General features: G+C 42.3%; 1 long non-coding RNA gene across 1 annotated transcript; it reads right to left on the bottom strand.

The window, feature by feature from the left end:
* Positions 1 to 2,808: 2,808 nt before the first annotated feature.
* On the bottom strand, positions 2,809 to 19,830 carry LOC113908277. Its single transcript, XR_003515403.1, has 3 exons — positions 19,369 to 19,830; positions 17,222 to 17,282; positions 2,809 to 2,955 (listed from the first exon to the last, which is right to left on the bottom strand). It is a non-coding gene; the product is annotated as an uncharacterized LOC113908277 (long non-coding RNA).
* Between the last annotated feature and the right edge of the window lie 361 nt (positions 19,831 to 20,191).

The raw sequence follows: 20,191 nt of genomic DNA on the forward strand, positions 1-20,191 counted from the left end.
CACAACTCCAGTCTTATCTCTGCCTCCCCTCTCTAACCTGACAAGCACAGGGCTCCACACCAGGCTCAGGCAGAGCCTCAGTCTGAAATGTCCTTTCTCCCTCCCACCCTTCAAGGCCTCCTTCTGCTCTGCAATGCCTCCCTCACCTCCCAGACGGAGACAGGCTCCGCTGCCTTGGCACCTTCTATCTAGTGATACAGCAGGGTCCCTCCCGCCGTTCCTCCTTCCTTCCTTCAACAAGTGCTCAGTAAGCACCTGTGTGAGCCAGGCTCTGTGCTTGGTTCCAAGGATACTCCAAAAGAGACACCCGTTTCTACCTCTAGGGACCTTACAGGCCTCCTCACAGACAGGTGGAGTCGTGGGGGTACAGAGCTCTAAGCGGGTGTTGGGACAGCCTCCCGGTGAAGAAGTGACATTAACAGCTGAAAGCTGAGTAGAGGTGAAGGGGGTGGGGGATGAGAGGCCCCAGAGCAGGAGGGAACCTGGTATATACTTGAGGAAGTAAAAGAAGGGGGAGGAAGGTTGTGTCGACTCTGGGCTGTGGGCCTGGTAGACGGCAGTGAGGATTCTGGTCCTCCTCCTGGGAGAAATGGGAGACATTGAGGGGTTTAGGCCGGTGGGGGTGGAGGGATGGGAACACGTCTGATTTGCATGTGGGGTGGTCAGTGATGGGAGCAGGGGTGAAAGCAGGAGAGCCCGCAGGAGGCTGCTGGAAACATTGAGGAAAGAGGTGCTTGTGCCCTCCACAGTGGTGGATGGACCAGATCAACACGTAGGAGGTCAGACTGATGGTCAGGTTGGCAATAGGGACAAGGTGACAAAAGGGGGTGTCCAAGATGTCTCCCTGGTTTCTGCCTCGGGAGGTGTCTGTGCTCCCGCTAGCCTGGGGCTTACTAAGTCTTTGAGTCTCTGCACCCAGCATAACATCTTATGAAGAGCTGTGGAAGGGAAATCCAGACACCAAGGAACAGATGGGCAAAATCTCTCTTAGGGAGTATGTCAGGTGTTAAATTCAAGCCATTTTAGCCACACTATTTACAGAATCCTGGTAACAAACAGGTACTTCCAAATGCACAAAAATCAGATCCCTTCCAAAGCGATAAATTAATGCTTTTGGAATGTAGGCATTTATGTGGAGCATGAGCATTCTGTTCTCATTTTTGCAAGATAATAGTTTGAACTAAAGGAAACTTATGAAAAAAAAAACACTGCATCAACAAAGAAGTAAGCCCTAAATATAAGGATACTTTGACTATATAAACTAGATATACTATGTTATATGAGAAATATTAAAATATATTTAATATGTTTTTTCTTTTAAATATGATATTATTTTTAATTGCAGTAGTACCTGCTTGCTGTGACAAATTCCAGCAATATATAAAGAATGGCGTCAAAGTGAAGTGCCATTTCCCCCACCGCCAAAACTCTCTCTCATCGAATGTCACCATTTTTTCCTATGCACCAAAACATGTTTCCACTTTTCATAAAGATGAGATTGTTTAACACTTTTCTGTGGCTTGATTTTCTCCCCATATCACAGTCATATAGAAGCATGACTTAGGGTCATGGTCAAGCCACAGGTTTTGGAGCCAGATCACTGGGGTTCAAATCCCAGCTCTGCCAACCAGCTGTGTGGTCTTAGATGAATGACTCACACCATTATGTCTCGGTTCCCTTGTCTGTGAAATAGCACAAATTACGGTATCTTCCTCAGTGGGCTTCTGGAAGGATTAAATGGACATAAAGCATGGAGAACAGTGCCTGGTACATACATTGTCTTCCTGCATCAGGACGGATCTGCCTCATCAACAGCTTCCAAGTACAAGATGGATCGAAATTATTCAACTATCCATTGGGGATGGATATTTAAGGTGTTCCCACCTCCTTCATAATTCTAAACTATAATTATCTGTAAAGTGTCTTTAAACAGCGAGAGAGGGAACACAAGCAGGGGGAGTGGGAGAGGGAGAAGCAGATTCCCCACTGAGCAAGGAGCCCAATGCGGGGCTTGATCCCAGGACTCTGGGACCATGACCTGAGCTGAAGGCAGATGCTTAACGACTGAGCCACCCAGGCGCCCCTAGAAGTTCTTTATATATTACAGTATTAATCTTTTGCTCTTTGCTTAAGTCACAAATGGTTTCTCTCAGTTGGCCATTTGTCTTTTAATGTTGTTTATGGCTTCTTTGGGTATACCAAAGATTTAAATGTTTATCTGTTAATCTGCTTATTAATGGATAAATCTGTTTATCTATAGTCTGTTAATCTTTTCCTTATGACCTTTGGGATTGGGGCCTTCCCTAGAAAGGCCTACCTCAACTCAAGATTAAAAAAATACGTTTTGGGGTGCCTGGGTGGCTCAGTTGGTTAAGCGACTGCCTTCGGCTCAGGTCATGATCCCGGAGTCCCAGGATCGAGTCCCGCATCGGGCTCCCTGCTCAGCAGGGAGTCTGCTTCTCCCTCTGACCCTATCCCCTCTCATGTGCTCGCTCGCTCTCTCATTCTCTCTCTCAAATAAATAAATTTTAAAAATATTTAAAAAATAAAAATAAAAAAATACGTTTTTACATTTCTCTTGTTGTTTAAAGTCTTTAAGAATGTTTTGATTTTTAAACCACCTTGAATATCCTCCTAAAATTGATAGCCAGTTGTCCTAACACCATTTTGCCCCATAAATTGTGATTGCCATCCTTATTATAAACTAAGTTCCTATTTATATGGGACATACTTCAGGACTCTCTGTTCTGTTTCCTCACCTATTTGGTTATTCCTACATCAATACCTCATTTTTTATTATTATAAATAATATCTTTGGTATCTTTGTTGTATGTCTTGATATATAACAGGAGGTCCTCCTCTCATTCTTCTTCTATTTCAAAATGTTCTTAGTTATTCTTGTATGTTTATTCTTCCAGATGAATTTCAGAATCAGCATACCCATAAAAAGTCCTGCTGGAATATCAAAAGGAACTAATTCAGAGGAGAATGAATATCTTTTTATTACTGAGTTTTTTCATCATTTTCAGGAGATAAGTTGTTTCTCTATAGGTTCAATATTTGTATATCCTTTAATAAAGTTCATAAGATTTTTTCCCCTGTGCATTTTGACAATTTGTTCCTAAGTACCTTTTTCGTTTTTATTATTAATGTGAGTTATATCTTTTTTCTATCATATTTCCTAATTTATTATTGCTGATCTATAGGAACGCTGCTGGCTTGTGTGTATGTTTCCTTTCTAATTTACCACCTTGTTAGATTCTTTAACAAGCCATAATCATTTTTTAAGATGTTGATCTTGAAGGTTCTGAGTGAATAAATCATATAATCTAGAAATAATGCCATTTTGTCTCTTTTCATGTTGATGTATACCTCTTGTTTTTTCATCTTACTGCAATGACTACCCTTTTCTACTTATTGCAATGGCTCAGTCGGTTAAGTGTCTGCCTTCAGCTCAGGTCATGATCTCAGGGTCCTGAGCCCTGTTTCAGGCTCCCTGCTCAGCTTCTCTAGCCCTCTGCCGTTCCCCTTGCTCATGCTCTCTCTTCCTCTCTCTCTCTCTCTCTCTCAAATAAATAAAATCTTTAAAAAAACATAACATGGTATCAACTTGGTTTGTCTCAATCCTGACTTTAAAGAAAATGATTCTAATACTTGGCCATTAAGTTTAGCATTTGCTGTAGCTGTAGGTTTCTGATGGAGACTTTGTCACGTTCAGGATGTTTTCTTTTCTTTTTTCCTTTTTTTAAGTTTATTTATTTAAGTAACCTCTACACCCAATGTGGGACTCAAACTCATGACCCTGAGATCAAGAGCCACACATTCCCCCCACTGAGCCAGCCAGGTGCCCCAAAGATGTTTTCTTTCCTGCTTCACTTGTAAGAAGGTTTTTTGTTTTGTTTTGTTTTTCCAATCATGAAAGAGTATTGTATTTTATTAAATGTGTGTGGACGTTTTTTATTTTTAATTTCTTTTTTTAATTTTTTAAATATTTTATTTATTTATTCATGAGAGACAGAGGGAGAGAGAGAGGGAGAGAGAGAGAGAGAGAGAAGCAGAGGGAGGAGCAGGCTCCCTGCTGAGTAGGGAGCCCGATGCGGGACTCGACCCCAGGACCCTGGGATCATGACCTGAGCCGAAGGCAGACACTTAACCATCCACCCAGGCGCCCTATTTTTAATTTCTTAATTTTTATTTTTTGGGGTATCAATCAAAATGATCAGACCATTTTGCTCTTGGGGTGATTGGGTGGCTCAGTCGGTTAAGCGTCTGCCTTTGGCTCAGGTAATGATCCCAGGGTCCTGGGATCAAGTCCTGCACCAGACTCCCTGCTCAGTGGGGATCCTGCTTCTCCCTCTGCCTCTCCCCCTGCTCATGCTCTCTCTCTCTCTCTCTCTCTCTCTCTCTCTCTGTATCTCTCTGTCTCAAATGAATAAATAAAATCTTTTTTTTTAAGATTTTATTTATTTATTCATGAGCGACAGAGGTGGGGGGAGAGAGAGAGAGAGAGAGAGAGAAGCAGAGGGAGAAGCAGCCTCCCAAGGAGCAGGGAGCCCGATGCGGGACTCGATCCTAGGACTCTGGGATCATGACCTGAGCCGAAGGCAGACGCTTAACCATCTGAGCCACCCAGGCGCCCTAAATAAAATCTTTAAAAAAAAAAAAGAACTTTTTGCTCTTTGGTGTATTAATATAGTGAATTTCATTAACAAATATCTTAATGTTGAACCATCCTTGCATTACTTTAATACACTGATCCAATTTCACTTAAGATTTTAAAAATCTGTGTATAAGCAAATTTAGCTTTTGGTTTCCTTCTTGGTTGTTCTATGCTTATCCACTTTGGTATCAGCATTATGCCAGCCTCATGGAATGAGTTTGTAAGATCTTACCATAAAACCTCATTTCTTTTCCTTGGGTAGATTTTACTTCTTTTTTTTTTTTTTCAAGTAGGCTCTATGCCCAACCTGGGGCTTGAAATCAGAACCCTGAGATCTAGAGTCACATGCTTCATTCACCAACTAAGCCAGCCAGGCACTCCACTGTGGGTAGATTTTAAACTAGTTTTTTTCCAATATGGGTGGTCTATTTGGATTTGATAATATTTCTTGAGTCAATTGAGATAATTTATAATTTCCCTGAGAATTGTAATTTTCATCCAGATTTAATCCAGTTGCACATAGGATTCTCTAAATTCTTTAATAACCTCTGTTTCTATAATCATGTTCTCTTCTTGTTTCTAAAATCACCAGTTTGAGCTCTTTTACCTTAATCAGACTTATACAAATTTTATCTATTTTATCATCAGCTTTTGAGACACCTGATGTTTGTTATTTCATCCATTTTGTCTTTAATTCTTACCTTCTGCTAGATTTAGGTTTATTTTTGCTTCTCTTTTTCCTAGCAACCTGAACTGCATGCTTAGATAACTTAGTTTCAGTTTTTCTTATTTTCTAATAAGTGTGTTTAAGGAAATAAATTTCCCTCCAATTATCACTCTTTCTGCATCATACAGAACTTGGCATGTAGTGTCTAGGTGTTGTCATTATTCTAAAGCGATCCATATTTCAGTTTTGATTTCCTATTTGACTACAGATTATGGAAATTTCAGTTCTGATTTCCTCTTTAATATAAAAGCTATTGCAAAAAGTCCTTTAAAATTGCAAGTGAATAGATTTTTTTTTTTCTACATTTGTCATTAAATCTTGTGTTAAGGATCTGTAGACCATTTGGGTCAGAAGGTTTCTACTCTGGGGAATTTATGGAAATTTTCTTTGTGATCTATTACACAAGCAATTTTAAACTTTTCCATGGATGTTTGAAAAGAACTTCTGTCCTTGGCAAGTCCTACAAGAATACAGATATCTACCAAATCAAGCTTATTATTCAAATTTTTACTTTTTATCTAATTAACAAATCAATTTCTGCCTATGATTTAATTATTTCCTTCTGGTTGTTTTCTTCACTCTTAACTTCCGGAATTCCAGTTTCGGTCAATATCGAATCTCCTAGAGCTATTCTGCATGTCACTTAATATTTTTGTCACATTAACCATAGTGAGACTAGAAGAACAGTGATTTAACTTTAGAATCCAAATGCCACTGGGCATGTGAAGTCATGTGGTGATTCATTGTGTAAGTACTGCCCAAGCGACACATTTTTAACAAGTTTAAAAAAACAGCATACATTGGGAGAAACACACTGGGAGGCAAGCGGCCAAATAGCAGAACGCTGAACTTTATGAAACTGAAAAAGTCAGTTCAGTCAAATATTTATGAAGCATTGTGTGAATGGCACACAGGCACAGAGCAATGGAAGCTACTGGTCTGCTCTCAGCACCACGCAGATCTCTTGAAGAGACAGGACCTGCACCAATGCAATACGGTTAAGTAACCAAAAGACAGCACACACTTTCATGCCAAATGAATGGCCCAGGCAGTGAGTGTTACAGCAGTCCAGGGAGTGGGGAGATGGATGTTGTAAACACAAGATGGCTTATGTAGAAACCTACCCCAGCTGGCTTTAGCCAAAAAGGGACTTATTATTAACTCAGGAGTATCTGGGGTGCTTCTTAGGCACACTTAGGTTCTCTCGGCCTCACCTTCTCTCCTTCCAGCTGCCACACAGGCTCTGACTTCACACAGCACAATTGGACAGCTTCTCAGCTCACACTGTGTCACTGGTCTCTTGCCTCGAGACTTCCCAGTTGACATGGAGGTGCAGGACCCTACTTGTCTTCCAGTGTTCCAAACCCGGAAATGTGGGAGAGTCAACAGCCTGTGATGTGCATCCTTTGACCAGTGGAAAACGGGAACTAGTGAGTAAATTCTTGGCCCTTTTCCTTTCTCGGAGGGATTGTCCTGGGATGTAGTTTATGCCACTTCTTGGAGGACTGGCCAGTGTTGGGGGTCAAACAATTGTACTTAACAGTGAACTGGCTCAATAATGCAACCTTGGGTTTGTTCTCCCACCTTGGCTGCTTTGTTCCCTTTGTCCTTCACTCCTGCTCTCTAGGATTTCTCTCCCTATTAAAGTGGAAGCACAGAGCCCTTTGCTCAGGCTCTGCTCTTTTGGGGACCCATGCTTAGACATCCTGTAGCTGAAAGTCCAGATAGAGGTGATGCAGGGGGCTCAAAGGTTTTCTGGGTACTTGGTTTTCCTCCATGTTTTGCCTGTGTTAGCTGAATTTGCCAGCAGGCTCTCTCCTGATGGTACTAAGATGGCTCCAGAAACCTCGACAATGGATGCGTCCAGGTTCACATTTCACAGGAAGGAGTCCTATCCCCAATACCTCAAACACAACTGATAGCTATTGACTCTGATTGACCTAATTAGGTCAGTGACCATCCCTGAACCCATTACAGTGGCCAGGAGAATGCTATGTTCTAGTTGTCTTCAGCCTAGATGTTAGGACCCAAAGGAAAAAGATGGATGGAGAGTGGGAGAGGGGCAGATGCTCAAACAGAACCCAGGAGGGTTGTCTAAAGTAGCAACAAATACTCAGCACAGACAGAAAAAGTTGAGGTAGAAGATACCAATCTTCCCGGGCCCCAGCAGAATTTTCCACAGAAAGTTTTTAGGTTTTCCAGAAACCAAAATTTTTTGGCTTATACTTTGCCACAGAATTTTTCCCTTTTCTTTTGTACCAAAGTGGGTAGAGATACCGGTGGGTCTACAGACAGGATCTATTTCCTCCCTAAAAGGCAAAGTATTTCATCTTCAGAATAATCGAACAATTGAAGAATACTCTGTTGAATGATAAAAGCAATTGAACATAGATTGACAGGGCAATTCCTGTGTGTCGAGTGCTGTACTAGGCTCTGGAGTTCAGAGCTAAATAAAATATGTTCCAAACAGAATTCCAACAATGTCATTTGTCTACTGAAAAATCACTTAACATCTTCTCATCTATGAAAGGCAAAATTCCCAGTTTCCTAACCCAAGGCCCTCAGTAATCTGGCTTCTGCCTATCCAGCCTCTTTTCTAGAGTCTCAGTACCCTTCCCCTTTCTCAAACAGTCTGTATTCTCCAGGGGCGCCTGGGTGGCTCAGTCGTTAAGCGTCTGCCTTCGGCTCAGGTCATGATTCCAGCATCCTGGGTTCGAGCCCCGCTTCGGGCTCCCTGCTCAGCGGGAAGCCTGTTCTCCCTCTCCCACTCCCCCTGCTTGTGTTCCCTCTCTGGCTGTGTCTCTCTCTGTCAAATAAATAAATAAATAAAATCTTTAAAAAAAAATAAGTCTGTGTTCTTTCATTGGATTAGGCAACTACAAGAGCAAAGCCATCAATCAGTCAATATTGATCAGCTGCAAGGCCCTGCAGAAGCTCATGTGCAAAGACATAAAAAAGCTTGGAGTCAATCCAACATAGGAGACAGGATATAAACATATGGAAAGTAAGATAACCTAAGATTTAAGTAGCAATCTAAAACACCAAGGCATGAGGTTCTGAGAGATACTTTGAAGATGGAAATGACAGAGTTGGGGACCCTGTATATGGGAGAAGAGAGTGTCTATAATACCCGTTTATAGTTTACAAGCAATTTCACATACTTTCTTACTTGAACTGAATCAAATTTCCATAGGATAGAAGAACCAAAGAAGAAAGAGGAGAAGAGAAGGGAGGAGGCTGGAAGAGGAGGAGGAAGGGGAGGAAGAGGAAGGAAGCAGGGAGGAAGGAAGACAACGTTAACATCTATGTGTGGCTTTACAGTTCGCCAAGCCATTTCACAGGCATGATCTCATTAGATCCTCACACAGCTCAGAGGGAGTTACTGCTTGTATTCATTACATGAGGGCTGAGACTCAGTGCAGCCATACTCAGCTCATACTTGGCAGAGCAGGACTTAAACACAAATTCTCTCATTTCAAGTTCCTAATTTTTCTACTCTGCTCAACTACAGCTGAAGTAGTAAAGAAGTGGGAGCCATGCTGGGTACATCCTATGTCTGTGCATGAGTGTGCAAAGTCAAAAGGGAATATTTCAAATAGTTACCAATAAACAGTGTGATGTGTGGCAGAAAGATCAAGGAGAAAGAAAATTGAGTAAAGATCACTAGAACTGTTTTTTTTTTTTTAAAGCATTGATAATCTTTGAATCAGGCCGATAGCTAAAAAGTCAAACAATAGATGAGAAATCAAGGTTCTACAAAGAGGTGGAAGACCCATACTCTGAAAACTATAAAACACTGATGAAAATAATTGAAGACGACCCAAAGAAATGGAAAGACATTCCATGCTCATGGTTTGCAAGAACAAATATTGTTAAATGTCTATACTACCCAAAGCAATCTATACATCTAATGCAATCCCTATTGAAACACCAACAGCATTTTTCACAGGACTAGAACAAACAACCCTAAAATTTGTATGGAGCCGCAAAAGACCCCGACTAGCCAAAGCAATATTGTAAAAGAGAAGCAAAGCAGGAGGCATCATAATTCCAGACTTCAAGTTAGATTACAAAGTTGTAGTCATAGAAACAGTATGGTACTGGCACACAGGTCAATGGAACAGAATAGAAAATGCAGAAATAAACCTACAATTATATGGTCAATTAATCTTTGGCAAAACAGGAAAGAACATCCAATGGGAAAAAGTCTCTTCAACTGGACAGCAACATTTTCATACACCGTTCACAAAAATAAATTCAAAATGGATTAAAGACCTAAAATAAGACCTGAAACTATAAAAATCCTAGAAGAGAACACAGGCAGTAATTTCTTTGACATCAACTGTAGCAACTTTTTTCTAGATACATCCCTTGAGGTAAGGAAAACACAAGCAAACATAAACTGTTGGGATGACATCAAAATAAAAAGCTTCTGCACAGCGAAGGAAACAATCAACAAAACTAAAAGCAACCTAAGCAATGGGAGAAGATATTTGCAAATGACATACCTGATAGATGGTTAGTATCCAAAATATATAGAGAACTTATCAAACTTAATACCCAAAAAACAAATAATCCAATTAAAAATGGGCAGAAGACATGAACAGACATTTTTCAAAGAAGACATACAGATGGCCAACAGACACATGAAAAGATGCTCGTCATCACTTGTCATCAGTGAAATACAAATCAAAACTACAGTGAGCTATCACCTCACACCTGTCAGGATGGCTACAATCAATAACACAAGATACAACAGGTGTTGGCGAGGATGTGGAGAAAGGGGAACCCTTGGGGCACCTGGGTGCCTCAGTCAGTTAAGCCTCTGCCTTTGGCTCGGTGTTGGGCTCCCTGCTCAGCGGGGAGTCTGCTTCTCCCTCTGACCCACTTTCCTGCTCATGCTCTCTCTCTCACTCTGCTATCTCTCAAATAAATAAATAAAATCTTAAAAAAAAGAAAAAAATCAGGAACCCTCTTGCACTGTTGGTGGGAATGCAAACTGATGCAGCCACTCTGGAAAAACAGTATGGAGGTTCCTCAAAAAGTTAAAAATAGGGGCACCTGGGTGGCTCAGTCAGTTCAGTGCCTGATTCTGGATTTTAGCTCAGGTCATGATCTTACGGTTGTTGAGACTGAGCCCCCGCACTGGGCTCCACACTGGGTGTGGAGCCAGCTTGGGATTCTCTCTCCTTCTCCCTCTGCCCCCCCTCTGAAAAAATAAGATAAAATAAAGTAATAAAAATAAAAAAGAACTTTGAGACTGTGGGCAAGTTACTTAACCTTCTGAGCCTCAGTTGCACGCAATTTTTTTAAGTTAAAAATAGAACTACCTTATAATCCAACAATCACACTACTAGGTACTTACCCAAAGAATACAGAAACACTGATTCAAAGGGATACATGAACCCCGATTTTATAGCAGTATTATCAACAATAGCCAAATTATGGAAAGAGCCCAAATATCCATCCACTGATGAATGGATAAAGAAGAGGTGATATATATATACACTACACAATAGAATATTATTTGGCTATAGAAAAGAATGAAATCTTGCCATTTGCAACAACATGGATGGAGTTAGAGAGTATTATGCTAAGTGAAACAAGTAGTCAGAGAAAGACAAAGACGATATAATTTCACTCATGTGGAATTTAAGAAACAAAATAAATGAGCAAAGGGAAAAAAAGAGAGAGACAAACCAAGAAACAGACTCAATTCCAGAGAACAAACTGATGGTTACCAGAGGGGAGATGGGTGCAGGGATGGGGGAAATAGGTGATGGGGATTAAGGAGTGCACTTGTCGTCAGGAGCACGGGGTGATTAAAATAAAAACTTAAGGGACTTCTGGGTGACTCAGTTGATATAAGTGTCTGCCTTGGGCTCAGATCCTGGGATTGAGCCCCACATTAGACTCCCTGCTCTGAGGGGAATGTGTTTCTCCCTCTCCCTCTGCCCCTCCCCACTGTTCATGCTCTCTCTCGCGCTCTCTCTCTCTCTCAAATAAATCAAATCTTAAAAAAATAAAATAAAAACTTTAAAAATAAAATAAATACAAAATAAAACAGAACATTTGGGCAAGTTTTTTTTTTTAAGATTTTATTTATTTATTTGAGAGAGAGAATGAGCAAGAAGGAGCAGGGGGGAATGCCTGGGTGGCTCAGTGGGTTAAGCGTCTGCCTTCGGCTCGGGTCATGATCTCAAGGGCCTGAAATCGAGCCCGAGTCCCGCATCAGGCTCCTTGCTCAGTGGGGAGTCTGCTTCTCCCTCTCCCTCTGCCCTACCCCTGCTTGTGCACATGTTATCTTTCTCTCTCTCTCTGACAAATAAATAAAATCTTAAAAGAAAAAAAAAAGGAAGGAGCAGGGTGAGAGGCAGAGGAAGCGGGAGAAGCAGACTCCCTGGGAGCTGGCGGGGCTGGATCCTGGGACTCCGGGATCATGACCTGAGCTCTGGGATCATGACCTATGTCATAGGCAGACGCTTAACTGACTGAGCCACCCAGGTGCCCTGGGCAAGTTCTAAAATGAAATTTAAGATCAGAATCATTTTGGCATATAATATGCAAGATGCTCACATGAATTAAAGAGAAACATGCAAAGATCTCTCATAGAAATGTGGAGAAAAGGCATGGCTAGAAAATTCACTGGAAGAGTAATGCGAGCTGAGAAATATGTAAAAACATGTTCATCCTACATATGATCAGGGAATGTAAATTAAAGCAACAAAAGATGCCATTTTATTTCCCAAATAGCCAAGAATAAAAAAAAATATCTTAGTGGTCATTGCTGGCTAGGGTGTAGTGAGATAGACATGATTACACACTGGGAGTGTAAAATAGTACAATCTTTCTGGAAAGTGGGTTGTCATTATGTATTAAGAGCCTCAAAAAATATCCATTCTCTTTGACCTGGTAAATACACTCATGGAACAATCCCAAAGAAAGAATCAGAGATGTAGGGCGCCTGGGTGGCTCAGTTGGTTAAGTGACTGCCTTCGGCTCAGGTCATGATCCCGGAGTCCCGGGATCGAGTCCCGCATCGGGCTCCCTGCTCAGCAGGGGGGTCTGCTTCTCCCTCTGACCCTCTCCCCTCTCATGCTGTTTCTCTCTCTCTCTCTCTCTCTCTCTCTCAAATAAATAAATAAAATCTTTAAAAAATAAAAAAAAAGAATCAGAGATGTAGTTCAAGTTTATATATAAAATGTGTGCACTGATAGATGAATGAAAAAGTAGATGTGGTATACACACACACACACACACACACACACACAATATTACTCAGTCATAAAAAAGAATGAAATCTTGCCATTCGTGACAACATGGGTAGACCTAGAGGGTATTGGGCCAAGTGAAATAAATCATAGAAAGACAAATACCATATGATGTCACTTCTATATGAAATCTAAAAAAACAAAGCAAATGAACAAACAAACCAAGCAGACTCTTTTTTTAAAAAAAGATTTTAGTTATTAGAGAGAGAGGGAGCAAGTGAGCACAAGCAGGGGGAGCGGCAGAGGGAGAATGAGAAGCAGGCTCCCCACTCAGCAGGGAGCCCAAATCGGGGCTCAATCCCAGGACCCTGAGATCATCACCTGAGCCCAAGGCAGATGCTTAACCAACTGAGCCACCCAGGTGCCCCGCAGTCTCTTACAGAGAACAAACTAGTGGTTGCCAGAGGGGATAGGGGGAATGAAATGGTGAAGGGGATTAAGAGGTACAAACATTCAGTTATAAAATAAATAAATCAGGGGTGCCTGGGTGGCTCAGTCGTTAAGGGTCTGCCTTCAGCTCAGGTCATGATCCCGGGGTCCTGGGATTGAGCCCCGCATCGGGCTCCTTGCTCAGCGGGAAGCCTGCTTCTCCCTCTCCCACTCCCCCTGTTTGTGTTCCCTCTCTCGCTGTCTCTCTCTCTCTGTCAAATAAAATATATTTTTTAAAGATTTTATTTATTTATTTGAGAGAGAGAGAGAGCACGAGAGGGAAGAGGGTCAGAGGAAGAAGCAGACTCCCCGCTGAGCAGGGAGCCCGATGTGGGACTCGATCCCGGGACTCCAGGATCATGACCCGAGCCGAAGGCAGTCGCCTAACCAACTGAGCCACCCAGGCACCCCCTCTGTCAAATAAAATCTTAAAAAATAAAAAAATAAAATCAATCAATCGGGGGGATGAAAAGTACAGCAAGGGGAATATAGTCAATGATGTAATAACATTGTATGGTGACAGACTGTGACTACACTTACCCTGATGAGCACTGAGTGATGTATATATAACTGTCAAATCACTATTTTACACCTGAAACTAATATGACGTTGTATGTCAACTATACTTCAGTAATAAATTAAAAATATTTTTTACGTTTGTTACATATGATTGTTTTTATACAGAAAAATTGTCAAGAACCCACATGCTGAGCAATGATCAAATTATTCTAAAGCAGAGAATGCAGTCCTTAAAAATTATAATTATGACAATGCTTAGTATTAGGGGAAAATAGAAACGACATAATGCTGAGTGCACTGCAGGATACAAATCTGCAAATGCAGTAGAAACTCATTCAGAAAGAATCAGAGCAGGACGCTTACAATGGTTATTATTGCATGGCAGATTAAAGGTGATTGCTATTTTCTTTATTTCTGTTTTCCAAATTTTCTACAATGAGCATTTCCAGGTGTTTGTTTAAGTAGGCTCCACGCCCAGCATGGAGCCCAATGCAGGGCTTGAACTCATGACCCTGAGATCAAGACCTGAGCTGAGATCAAGAATCGGATGCTTAACCAAATGAGCCACCCAGGCACCCCTCCAGGTTTTTTTATAAGGAGAAAGACTAGATAATATTCAGACTAGATAAATCTTTGTTGTTTTTTTAAGAATCAAGTTAAGGTTTCCTTAAAAGATGTTAAATTAGGGTTTTTGATGAGAATATGTTCAGCTGTAAGTCATGGATCATTTCATGTGGCTTAAAAAGTAGACTAGAGCTAGGTAGTCACTAGCTTTGGTCAGAACCTTTATCTCTGTGATTATCTTGCATCCTCTTCATGGTGCTAAAAAGGCGGTTGCAGCTCCTGCCATCAGATTCATGTTAAGGCAGACAAAAAGGTGGAAGTTTCCCAATGGTGAATTTTTTTAAATGACCCCAAATTCATTGACATTCCTCCCTTTAGAAGTGGGGGGGGGTGTCTCTGTGCTTTCCTCTTGACTCTAGACAGGCTTATGATTACTTCGACCAATGGTTATGGCAGAAGTGGTGCTTTGTGACTTCCAAGCCTCGGTCAATAAAAGGCCATGCACCTTCCATGTACCTCTCTTAGAATGCTGGCTCTTCAGAAACTCCCTCTTGGGATGCCTCCTCTCAGAACCAGCTGCCATGCTGTGGGAAGCCCAAGCCACAGGGAGAGTTCAGAGGCCATGTGTAGATGTCCCAATTGACAGTGCCAACGGAGCCCAGACTTTGGGTCATCCCAGCCCAGGTGCTAGACAGATAAGTGAAGACGCCTCCAGCTTCATGCTGTTCAATTCAGGAGCCGCTGGCCACCTGTGGTTTTCCATTTACATTTAATTAAAATTAAATGAAAACGTTAGTTCTTCAGTCACCCTGGGCACATTTCAAGGGCTCAATAGCCACATGTGACTCATGGCTATCATATTGGACAACATAGATATAGTATGTTTCTATAATTGCAGAAAGCTCCATTAGACAAGTCTGCTCCAGATGGTTTTTTTTTTAATTTATTCATGAGAGACAAAAAGAGAGAGAGAGAGAGAGAGAGGCAGAGGGAGAAGCAGGCTCCCAAGGAGCAGGGAGCCCAATGCGGGACTCGATCCCAGGACTCTGGGATCATAACCTGAGCCGAAGGCAGACGCTTAACCATCTGAACCACCCAGGCGCCCGCTCCAGATGATTCTCGAGTGAATCATCTTATAGATCATCTTATAGCTGAAGATCCAGATGTTGTGGAGCATTAAAAAACCATCTGTTTCCTGTACCCTGTCTGAATTCCTGACCTATAGGGTCCCAGAATATAATAAAACGGGTGTTTGATGCTACTTAGTTTTGGATAGTTTATGTAGCAATAGTAACTGGAATAATTTCCTTTGCTACGAAGAGAAAAGCTTTCTCAGAAACCATCCCAGCTGACCTCTGTTTACGTCACATGGGCACAGCAGTGTCACAATGCCACCCTGCTGCAATGAAGGCTGGGAAAACATGTAGTTGGCTCTTACAGCCTCGTGTGTGGGTGGGTGTATGCATGTGCGTATTCTCTCTCTCAAATACAATATATATTGCCGGACCACGTATCTGTTTTGTAAACTAGAATTTTGTGTATGTCATTCCATTTGAGTAAGTAGAGCTGCATAACAGAGGCAATCTATACTTTAAGTTTATGTATCATTACAATAGAGCACTTTCAATTTTTCTTAACATAGTGTATAAGAGGTGAAATCTAGAATTCGTATAATTAAAGCATTCTAATACTACCAATCAATGTTAATCAATTAATGTTCTTTGTATGTAGACTGTTGCGAACACTGTATCACTCCCAGAATCTGCAACTATAATCTCTGGCTGAGCTCAAAATCCTCATCCTTAGCTAGTAGAAAAAAATTCAAAGATTTGGTTTGGATTTTTGTTCATCGAGTTAATAGGGAGTAAGCAAGTTATAAGGAAATATTCTCCTATCAGACCAATTCCTTCAGTGGGATTGCTTGTTCCAAAGATAAGTGGGTTTGTTCAGTGTTATCTAGTTATCTTTCAATTGCAAATGTCTATGTACCCATCTCTTAGAGAGAATGTGTGGCCCTCCTCCACTAACCCATATGAGAAGCCACAGGAAACCACATTGAGGTTTCCTCAGCCATTAAGTGTGTGACTTCCTTTGAAAGATGTTTAGGAAAGAATTGGTTTACTTTGTCTTTAATAACTCAGTGATTAGGGCGCCTGGGTGGCTCAGTTGGTTGGGCGACTGCCTTCGGCTCAGGTCATGATCCTGGAGTCCCGGGATCGAGTCCCACATCGGGCTCCCTGCTCGGCGGGGAGTCTGCTTCTTCCTCTGACCCTCCCTCCTCTCATGCTCTCTCTCTATCTCATTCTCTCTCTCAAATAAATAAATAAATAAAATCTTAAAAAAAAAATAACTCAGTGATTAGTCTATAATTGCTCCTTACCAACAATTTTAAAATGTGCATGGTTCAGGTTGCATGACTGTCCACAAGAAATGAATGACAGTAACGATAAAAACATTATGCTTGTATGTTGTCTAACTTTCAAGTAAAGATACAAGGCTGATTCTCTAGAAGTGAAACAGCCTTAGTAAGTACACATCAGGTGATGGTGACTCTCCTATAATCCTCAGTTTACAAAGAAACAGAATGAGAATTCGAAGGTTTAGGTTTAGGACACATCTCTCAGAAATCCAGGTGTGAGTGTGTGTGTGTGTTTGTATGTGTGAATGAGATAATTCAGAGCACTTTCTTTTTTTTTTTTCAAGATTTTTTATTTATTTATTTGACAGAGAGAGAGATGGCGAGAGAGGGAACACAAGCAGGGGGAGTGGGAGAGGGAGAAGCGGGCTTCCCGCTGAGTGGGGAGCCCGACGTGGGGCTCCATCCCAGGACCCTGGGATCATGACCTGAGCCGAAGGCAGACGCTTAACAACCGAGCCACCCAGGCACTCCCCAATTCAGAGCACTTTCAAGAACTGTGTTTCACAATGATATTGGAACATATTTGTTTACCAAACAATCATTACCTTCAGTGTGAGGCACTGCTCTAGGAATTGTGTGGAACGCAAGGAGGGGGAAAGGCAAAGGCTACGGTTTTTGTGACTATTACTTACCCACAGAGAGGAATTCTTATTGTTGTGATACCACCCAGAGCCTCATATCAAATGCTTCTTCCTGCCCCATAAATCAAAACAATCATTTAGCAGTCCACTCCCCTGTGCAATTCCAAAATAAATGTGAAATAGTAATAAGCCATACAAGGGGGCTTCAAAGTGCAAAACTTAGATAAAGGGAATTTTATCCCTTGTGACTTGGAAGGGTATGAATCTGGTTTTCCTTTTATTTGCAATCTATATCTTTAAAACAACGATATTATTTACCTTAGGGGCATTGAGTTTTAAATGTGGAATATTTTAATTGAAAGAGATGTTAGAAATTATGTAATCCAAACCTTTTTATAGGGAGAGAACTGAAGGTTGATAGAAATGGATAAAATTCAGATCTCCCAATACCTGCCCTTCAGTACTTTCTTTGTCCAGTATGCCATGGGGCCTCAGTGTGTGTGTGTGTTTATATTTGCTTTGAAATGTTCTCATACCCTTGGATTGGGCTGCAATAACTCATACATTTTTGACATCTAAATTTTTGATTTAAAAATTCGATTTACTGCTATCGCTAATTAATCAGAACCTATCAGATCACTGCTCTCGAATTTTAAGCCTGGGGTTATAGATTGGGGACATTCAGAAAAGAGAATTTGTGCCTTCCCTTTGAGAATTCTTGAAAAGTATAGATAAGGTTGACAAAATTACAATTCATCTATCTTTGGTTAGACATTTTAACCTCAGCCAAGCCTAACATGCTCCTCTAATTATAGTGATATATTTTCCAAATTATAAATCAAGACACCTGGCCCAACACACAGTCCTGCAATTCTGGGTGTTTGGTACAGTAATATTATTTGCCTAATGGTAAGAGAAATTATGCCCTGCAGCACATGAAAAATGAAGTGTTTCTTTTTTTTTTGAAGTGTTTCTCTTGATAAGCCATTCCCAAAATATCCTATCTTGCTTCTTGTAATTTCTGTGCTCAACTAATTATAAAATTAAAAATAACTCATTTTTCATAACAAGTGGAATGAATGTTCATGATAGAAAACAAAAAAAATACAACTGAGCAAAAAGGAGAAAACATTGAAAGAATATATTTTGATGCAGAGAAACATTTAAGGTAAAATGTTTCCAAAAAATAAAATAAAACACTTCCACACTTTCGCAATCAAATCCCACTTTTCCTTGTTACAAAAAATCCGAAGACTAAAAAATCGGAATTTAAAGAGTCATTGAGTGAAACTTGTATGTTCTTAAAACACGCCGCCTGAGTTTTAGGAATCCGTACAATAAACATGAAATCGGCCACCTGACCACTCCCACCCTCAACCCATCCCACAAACCAATCTTCCCTCCCCCTCCCACACACACTGGGGACTTTAGAAATATCCTCTTATCAATTCGGTTCCTTCTAAAGGGGAACGGGGGCGGAGGCACGAGGGCATGAGAGTCAGGGTGGAGAAAAAGGCTACAATCGGATTTTGCATCCATAAAGCGCAAAGCTTCTAGGCCTAACACCTAAAGCGGGTGTGTGTGCAAGGAGCACAGCTGGTCTACACAGCCGGCTCCGCTGACACCCCACTCCGCGAGTTGCGCTTTAACTTCCTTATGGCAGGTTGAGAGTGCAGGCCCCACAGTTTCAAGAGGAAGGCGGAGCCCCAACTGGTGTTTTTCCAGGAAGCACTTCTTGAGTGCGGAGCAAAGGGGAGAGAAGGCCAGCGCTGGGCGTTTCATTCATTGCTCCTCTTTCTCCCCCTCCCACTCTTCCCTCCCCTTGGACTTTCTCTCCCCTTTTCCCAGTGCGAGTTTGACGTCGGTCTCCTAGATACCGCACAGCCAATAGCCTAGTTGCTAAGGGAGAAGCGCGGCCAATCAGGCGTCGTTGCTACCTGTGAGTAATATTTTTAGCTGCGAGGGACGCTCGGTTCCACTCCCCATGTAACTTCGTGTATTTCTCTGCTGCAGGTTGTGAAAAAGGGCGCTTACCCGCCTCCCTTGAGTCCCTTTCCCCGCTCCCTATTTATCCGCTCATATTTCAACCGAAGAGTATCTTAAACGTGCCTACAGAAAGGCACCGTGTATATAATGTGTATTGATGTTAAAATATACTTGGAATACACGCATGCATACATATATACTTAGATACGTACGCAATTTGGGACGGAGGCCTAGGCTGGGACATTGGGAATAAAATGTGATTCTTCTTACAGTCTCAAGCCACCCCCACGTCCAAGTTGTTGCCGGGTCGCACGGGGAGGTCTGACGTGGGATGCAGAAGCAGTTAAACTGTCACCTGGGCGGGAGGTGTGGCCAGGTGGTCTACCTTCCCCACCCCCAGTCTGGCACGGCAGCTTTGGGTTCTGCTGTTGCCACTCCCTGGGTGGCAGTTGGCCTAGGTCCCTGAGGTGATTAATATTCAATTAATCGGGTGCACGAGTCTCTGTCACAGTTCGCTGTTTCTTGAGGCTCTCCTGGGTGCACTGGAGGCCGATTTGGTAGCTCGGCCACGAGCGGGGTTTTCTTGGGCCACAGTCCCACTCGGATAGGGCATTTTTTTGTAAACTGTCCCCTCCCTCTCGAGGCCTCGGGCTCTCCACCCCGTTCTTCCCCGCCGCTCCGCCACCTGCCTCACTCCCCTCCCCCCTCCTCTCCGCGGCTCTGCCGGGACCAAGCGTCAGCCGCCCCACCCACCACCGTCGCCCTCACTGTCACTTCTCTCCCCCAATCCCTTTCCCATTTTTCTCTTAATCCCGCCCACAGTGACTCCAAGACGTCGGTTCATTGGCCGTCGTAGAGCCCGAGGGGTGTGGCCTTGCGCACTGGGCCCTCCGCCACCCGTCAGGACATGGGCAGGCAGGACCTGACCAATGGCGTCGAGGGGCAGGGCAGGGGCGGAGCCGCCACCGAGGGTCTGGGGTGAGGGGCGGGAAGGCGGGGAATGGTTACGCGGCTCCGAGCTGTGTGACGCGAGGC

Source organism: Zalophus californianus, chromosome 16 (genome assembly GCF_009762305.2).
Source record: "Zalophus californianus isolate mZalCal1 chromosome 16, mZalCal1.pri.v2, whole genome shotgun sequence".
Classification (NCBI taxonomy): Eukaryota; Metazoa; Chordata; class Mammalia; order Carnivora; family Otariidae; genus Zalophus; species Zalophus californianus.